The 7,613-nt window shown below is 46.5% G+C and overlaps 1 non-coding gene across 1 annotated transcript; it reads left to right on the top strand.

The window, feature by feature from the left end:
- Positions 1–347: 347 nt before the first annotated feature.
- Positions 348–511, top strand: LOC125487611. Its single transcript, XR_007265980.1, has one exon. It is a non-coding gene; the product is annotated as a U1 spliceosomal RNA (small nuclear RNA).
- Positions 512–7,613: the final 7,102 nt, after the last annotated feature.

Consider the following 7,613-nt stretch of genomic DNA (forward strand, 5'->3'; position numbering starts at 1 on the left):
ATCCAGAGCCAGTGTCTCAGACAGAGTGAAACTGAGCCTGTATTTCCGCGTGTATCGGACACTTCCGGGTGAAGACTTTCCGCCAACCAGGCTTCAGCCTGGTGGAAGCAGTGGGCGTGGTGTTTCCTATTAGGGGAGATATGTAAATAAGCAGTGTGTGAACGCTGCGCCGTGAGATATAGTAAAAAAAAAGAAAAGAGATTTTCCAAGATGTTTCCGTGATCAACATGAGGAATTGAGCTATTTTCCCTGCATCGCATAGCGAGAGGATGATACAGGGAAGTGAGTAAGTGTGACTGTGAGAGGGAGTGCCTGTTGTTGGGAGTGAGTCAGTGAGCATCCGAGGTATACTTACCTGGCAGGGGAGATACCATGATCATCAAGGTGGTTCTCCCAGGACGAGGCTATCCCATTGCACTTCGGGTGTGCTGACGCCTGCGATGTCCCCAAATGCGGGATACTCGACTGCAAAATTTGTGGTAGTGGGGGACTGCGTTCGCGCTCTCCCCTGATTTCCAAACCAATGACAGAGACCCCGCGACCGCTTTGCACAACACCTACGCTCGGTTCGCAACGAACAACTGCACCTCCCAGTCGCGAACCGTTTCAACTTCCCCCTCCCATTCCTCAGACGACATGTCCATCCTGGGCCTCCTGCAGTGCCACAACGATGCCACCCGAAGGTTGCAGGAACAGCAACTCGTATTCCGCTTGGGAACCCTGCAGCCCAATGGTATCAATGTGGACTTCACAAGTTTCAAAATCTCCCCTCCCCACTACCGCATCCCAAAACCAGTCCAGCTCGTCCCTGCCTCCCTAACCTGTCCTTCCTCCCACCTATCCCCTCCTCCCACCTCAAGCCGCATCTCCATCTCCTACCGACCAACCTCATCCCGCCCCCTTGACCTGTCCGTCCTCCCTGGACTGACCTATCCCCTTCCTAACTCCCTACCTACACTCACCTTTCCTGGCCCCATCCCCGCCTCTTCGACCTGTTTGTTTCCTCTCCACCTATCCTCTCCTCTATCCCTCTTCTATCCGCCTCCCACTCTCTCCCTATTTATTTCAAAACCCCCTTCCCCTCCCCCTTTTCTGATGAAGGGTCTAGGCCCGAAACGTCAGCCTCTCTGCTCCTATGATGCTGCTTGGCCTGCTGTGTTCATCCAGCCCTGCACCTTGTTGTCTCCAATGACAGACTATGTGTCCAACAGGGGGCGTGATGTATCTGAGCACAGCAAGTGCAATGCTTCGAATTCCGTGCGACCTCTTCAAAACTGAAAGATTTTGGAAATGGCTTCCTTTTAGTCATCAGGCAAAGGCGGAGGAGGGGCTATGCTTGATACAGAGAGCTGGGCAAAAGACGAAGTGGCTGTAAATGGTGGTGACAGAGATACAGATGCAAGATGGTTTTAAGTTCAGGTGTGAAAGGGAGAGAATGGATCTGATGGTAAAGCAAATAAGACCCAAGGTTGGACGTTTCAGGGGTGGTGAGGGGAGACATACACGCGAAAATTCTTCCTTCCCTCCTCTGATCTCGCCTCACCCACCCTCCTGCAAGAACGCGATCCTGTATTCCCAATTCCTCCACTGCGTCTGCTCCCAAGGTGGGGCGTTCCATTCCTGAACATCCCAGATGTCCTCCTATTTCAAGGACCGTAACTTCCCCCATCCGGTGATCAAAAATGCCCTCAACAGTATCACTTGCATTTCCCGCACTTCTTCTGCTGTCACATCGCCTCCCCCCAACAAAGACAGAATCCCCCTTGTCCTCACATATCACCCCACCAACATCCGCATCCAATGTACCATTCTCCGCCACCTACAATCCGACCCCATGACCAAAGAAATATTTTCCTCCCCACCTCTATCTGCCTTCCGTAGGGACCGCTTTCTCCACGATTCCCTCGTCCACTCCACACTCCCCACTAACCCCACCACCACCCCGGCACCTTTCCCTGCAACCGCAGGAAGTGCTACACCTGTCCCTACACTCCCCCCTCACCTCCATTCAAGGCACAAAACAAATCTCACCTACACATCTGTCAACTTGGTCTACTGTATCCGCTGCTCCCGATGTGGCCTCCTCTACATCGGTGAGACCCAGCGTAGACTCGGAGACAATTTTGTACAGCAACTATGCTCTGTTTGTCACAAATGACAACACCTTCTGGTCGTGAACTATTTTAACTCCCCCTCCCACTCGCTGGGTGACATGTCCATCCTGGGCCTCCTCCAGTGTCACAATGATGCCACCCAGAAACTGGAGGAGCAGCACCTCATATTCTGCCTGGGGAGCCTACAGCCCGATGGCCTGAACATAGAATTCACTAGTTTTAAAATCGCCCCATCCCCGGCCTCATCCCATGTCCAACCCTCCCTCTCATCCCCACCTCCTTGACCTGACACGACATGTCCATCTTCCCTCCCACCTATCCACCCCAACATCCCACTGACCAATTCCCACCACTCCCTTCCTGCACTCACCTATCACCATCCCAAACACCTTCCCCAACCCCAGCCCTCCTCTCTCTCTTTATTTCAGAACTCCCCTACCCGCCCCATTTCCAAAGAAGAGTCCGGACCTGACACGTCAGTTTTTCTGCTCCTCTGATGCTGCTTGGCCTACCGTGTTCCTCCAGCTCCACACTGTGTTGTCTCTGAGTCCAGCATCTGCAGTTCTTGCTATCTCTTCCTTGCCTTTCCCTGTTTATAAAGTCAATGTCAGAGCTGTGCTAACATGAAATGGCTGCCGTGAACAAACCCAAAATGGCTGACCGACTGACTCCAACATCTATCGTCCTGGCTGTGCAGATTAAAATACATCTCACGCTTTTTTACATTATCATCTCTCAGCCTCCTGCAGATGGAATACAGCGAGATGTGAACTGATGCTTTTTGGATGTTAGACTGAGGAGGGACAGTGTAAATAAATGGTACCATATTAAACTGGCTGCAGGAACAGAGCAGCCTTCAGTTTGGGTCTGGAATTCTGTCAGCACAGGGAGGGGAAAATGTGTCAAAAGCTGTTCACATTCATACATTCCTGCGTGGTAGAAATTTGTTTGTTTTGCAGAAGCAGATGTAGAACTCTGTCAGAAGGCATATGCAAGTTTTGATTCATAAAGATGCAAATTCTAGAACCTCTTTAAAGTCACTGCCCTGAGATAGTTCAATGTTACATCAGTGTTGGTCTTGCTTACCAAGATTTCAGAGCGATAAAAATAGAAATTGGGTCAGCCACCCAATTTGTGAGGCCTTGTTCAGAATCTGTTAGATTTTTAACCTGCAATCCGACTAGTTATATCCTGAAAGCAGGACTTTATAAAATTCCACAATGTCCTACTGTGGCTTCTAATTTTGTGTTATTTAAACATAAAAATGGATCTACTATTAAACAAACCTCCTTGGAATTGTGTGTGTTATTGATGTATATTTGTGCAGGAGTAAGTGTGCATGTGCAAGATTGAGTGTGACAGTGAGGCAGTGAGTATGATGTGAGGATGAAGGTGTGACTGATGGAGTGAGTGTGACTGTGAGGGAGTGAGTGTGTGCATGTGTGTGAGAAACCGAGTGTGTATGTGTGTGTCTGTCTATGTGAATGAAGGAGGTCCTCCAAAGGGATATTAATATCTTCAGTGAATAGGAAATTCTGGCCGAGAGGGCTAGAATTTCACAGCAAGACTTCCTCATGTTCCTCAATTTTCCTGGCATTAACTGGCAATATATCATTTATTCTTCTATTTGTTGGCCCTACATCATGTTAACTTTCTGATACAATCAACACCTCCTGGACAATAATCTTGAACAATTTTTCACCATTTTAAACAGAAGCATTTCTGTTTCTCTATTCTTCCTACAAGCATCAATCACATTTCACCACATTATGTTCCATCTACCATTGTTTTAAATAGAATTCACATGAAACAGACAGCAAAGTAGATGATATGATGGAATGTAGCAAACCGTGTTACACTCAGTACCTTCATCGTGCAATGTTATAATATCTAGTCTGAAAACTGGCCTCCCTCAGGAACAAATCTTCACTGGGTCTGGAAGTGTGCACTGGGCAGGGAACAGAGATTTTAATAAGTCATTGAGTTAGTTTGGAAATCTCTGCTTCAAACGGATATTTCACCACAATATATTCCATCTGCTAATTGCTTCCCAATCAGTGAACCTGTCCATATCTGTTCCCAGCCTCTTTTATCATCTCCACAGCTTTCTCTCCCACCCAATGTGATCTTGTCAGTGAACACAGAACATAGAACATAGAACTGTACAGCACAGTATAGGCCCTTCGGCCCACGATGTTGTGCCGAACTTTTACCCTAAACCTAAGGTCTATCTAACCTCCACCCCTACATTATACTATCATCCATATGCCTATCTAATAGCCGCTTAAATGCCCCTAATGAGGCCAACTCCACTACCCTCTCCGGCAATGCATTCCACACCCCTACCACTCTCTGAGTAAAGAAACTACCTCTGACGTCTCCCCTATATTTACCTCCACTCATTTTAAAACTATGCCACCTCGTAATAGCTACCTCCACGCTAGGAAAAAGTCTCTGGCTGTCCACTCTATCTATACCTCTGATCATTTTGTACAACTCTATCAAGTCACCTCTCATCCTTCATCATTCTAAAGAGAAAAGCCCTAGCTCTCTCAACCTTTCCTTGTAAGACCTTCCCTCCATTCCAGGCAACATCCTGGTAAATCTCCTCTGCACCTTTTCCAACGCTTCCACATCATTCCTGTAATGAGGCGACCAGAACTGGACACAATACTCCAGATGTGGCTGAACCAGGGTTTTGTATAGCTAAACCTGGAGACACAACACTTTTTCCCTTTTCGTATCCCCACTGGTACTAACTCACCAACAGAAAATAACCCTGTTTACTGTCCACCAGCTAATCTTCTATCCTCCAGGACACAGCAAAAAAGGTTACACTCAGTATGTAGTCTGCCTTAACATTACAATGTTATAACATACTCTCAGAGAACTACTTAAGAGAGAAGGGAGGAAGATAGAAAAGCAAGAGGTAAACAGAGAGACAGAGGGAGATAGAGACAGGGACAATGAGCGAGAGAGAGCAAGAGAGAGAGAAAGAGCTGTGAAGGCTCACTGAGCTGAATAGCTCTCTGAATGATGTTACAAAATTCAGAGTCAGATCTACAGTCATTGGACAGTGTGGAGATGGGATTTGAAACCTGTGGAGAGGAAGTGTTCGATGGGGACAATGCAGAGGGGGTGGGGCGGTGTAAATTACCCTGTATCTAACCCCATGCTGTCCCTGTCCTAGGAGTGTTTGATGAGGATGGCATGTAAAGGAAGATTTACACTGTATCTAGCCCAGAATTGGTCCTGCCCTGATGTGTACCAAAGGTTGTACAGAGGCATTACTTTGTGAAAAACCTCTCCTGTCACTCTCTCTTAAGTTTTGATAGGATACAAGGTAAACAGAGATGTCTGGGCCCAATTCCTTCATGTGAAAGAGATATGGTCTTAAAACTGAACAATGAGATAAATTAACACTCATGGGATTAAAGGGACAGTAGCAGAAAGGATACAATATTGGCTCAGAGACAGACACATGGCAGTGGGATCTTTTTAAAGATTGGGGTGAGCCATGGAGTGCAATCCAATAGCGGTTCATATCAGGAGCACTGCATTTTCTGTTACATATTAATTACTGGACTTGGGTTTACAGGACATAACTTCAGATTGCAGATGGCACCCAAATTGACAATGGAGTAAACAGGGAAGAGAACAGTAACAGACTTAAGGAGGATACAGGCAGACTGGGGAAATGGACAGAGACAGCGAGAGAACAGAAATAGCAAGAACTGCGGATGCTGGAATCAGAGATAACACAGTGTGGAGCTGGAGGAATATAGCAGGCCAGGCAGCATCAGAGGAGCAGGAAAGTTGATGTTTCTCCAGCTCCACACTGTTGTTAAGAGAACAGAAACACTGAGATGCGAATTGCTGCCTTTTGGAAAATAGACTGAGTAGATCAGTGCAAACAAAATGGTTGAATGTTGCACAGAGAAAACTGCAGTTTAATTTCTGCTACATTCTGGTTCTGCAAAATAATCAGTCTCTCTCACTCCCACCTTCTCTAGGGTGGATAGGAATGGGGGATAACTGCTGACCCAGCCAGTGATGCTCACATCCTGTGAATGAATGAAAAAACAATCTCTTTGCCTTCCTAATCATTTGCTGCCCTTCCAGACCAACTCAACGTAATTCATATCCCAGGACACCCATATCCCTCTGTACCTCAGAGTCCTGCAACATCTCCCAGTTTCAATTAAAGTCTTTTGATCGATTCTTCTTGGCAAACATCAAACTCTCCATTTTCTACTGTATTGCACATTGTTTTACCCATTCACTTACTATCTCCCACATTGCTCAATCTTATACCACTTACATCCTCTTCATAATTTACCGTCGACTTAGTTGCACCAAGAAAATGTTCAATTTTTAAATCAAAGATTGGCCTGATCTGATGCCAGTGCTTCGTCACTTTACAGGAAATTGGCTGCTTTGATGATCTCAGCTTTGTGGGGGATTGGAATTCTGTGATGGATAACTCACTTCCTGACTCCCCACATCCTGACCACCATCTTCCAGGCAGAACTCAGGAATATGATAGAATACTCTTGCCGACTGCAGCTTCATCAACACTCAAGATGCTTAACACAATCCAGGGCTTTACAACACATTTGACTGACATCCCATTCAGTTCCTTAAACAATGACACAAATTGGCTGCAATGTTTGCCATTTGTAAAATTCTCTGCAGCACCTTGTCAAGGCAGCTTCTCCAGCACTTCCCAAACCTGCAAAACCTACCACCTAGACAGAGGGTAGCAAGCTCCTAATAACACCAGCATCTGGATATTCCCCTCCAAGGAGCTCATCATTCTGACTTTGAACTATTGCTCCTCTCCTTCAGTGATGCCACGTCAAGGACCTGGAGCTCCCCACGCGATCCACTCTCTGTGTAGTTTCCCCTAAATGGATAGCAGCTATTTAGTAATTTGGTGACTATCAAGTGTGGCACCTGTCTGATCTCAGCAGTGAGATTTTACTTTATTTTAGGTGTCGCCCCCTGCTGGCTTCAACTTAACGCCTCAAAAACATTTCAGTTCTTCTCTGATTGATGGATTTTCCTTCTCGTTCTCACTGAATGCTGCTAAAGTGAAGATTTAACAATCCAGAATGACCAGAAACAATGCAGATTCCAAGCTGGGGGTGGGGGGTGGTGCTGCGTAGGTTCACATCCCTATGCTGGGAGGCCACATTTCGAGTACTGCATACAATTCTGGTCTTCCTGCTATAGGAAGGATGTTGTTTGAATGGAAACGGTGCAGAAAAGATTGACAAAGATGTTGCCAGCACTGGAGGATTTGAGGTGTAAGGCTGGATAGACTGGGAGTCTTTTTTCCCTGGAGCACAGGAGGCTGAAGGGTAAACTTATAGAGGCTTATAAAATCATGAGAGGCATAGATAAAATGAATAATCAAGGTCTTTCTAGGGTAGGGGAGTCCAAAACTAGAGGGGAGAGGTTTGAGGTGAGGAGGGCAACTTTTTCATTCAGAGTGGT

Source organism: Rhincodon typus, chromosome 42, assembly GCF_021869965.1.
Source record: "Rhincodon typus isolate 14 chromosome 42, sRhiTyp1.1, whole genome shotgun sequence".
NCBI classification, from domain to species: Eukaryota; Metazoa; Chordata; class Chondrichthyes; order Orectolobiformes; family Rhincodontidae; genus Rhincodon; species Rhincodon typus.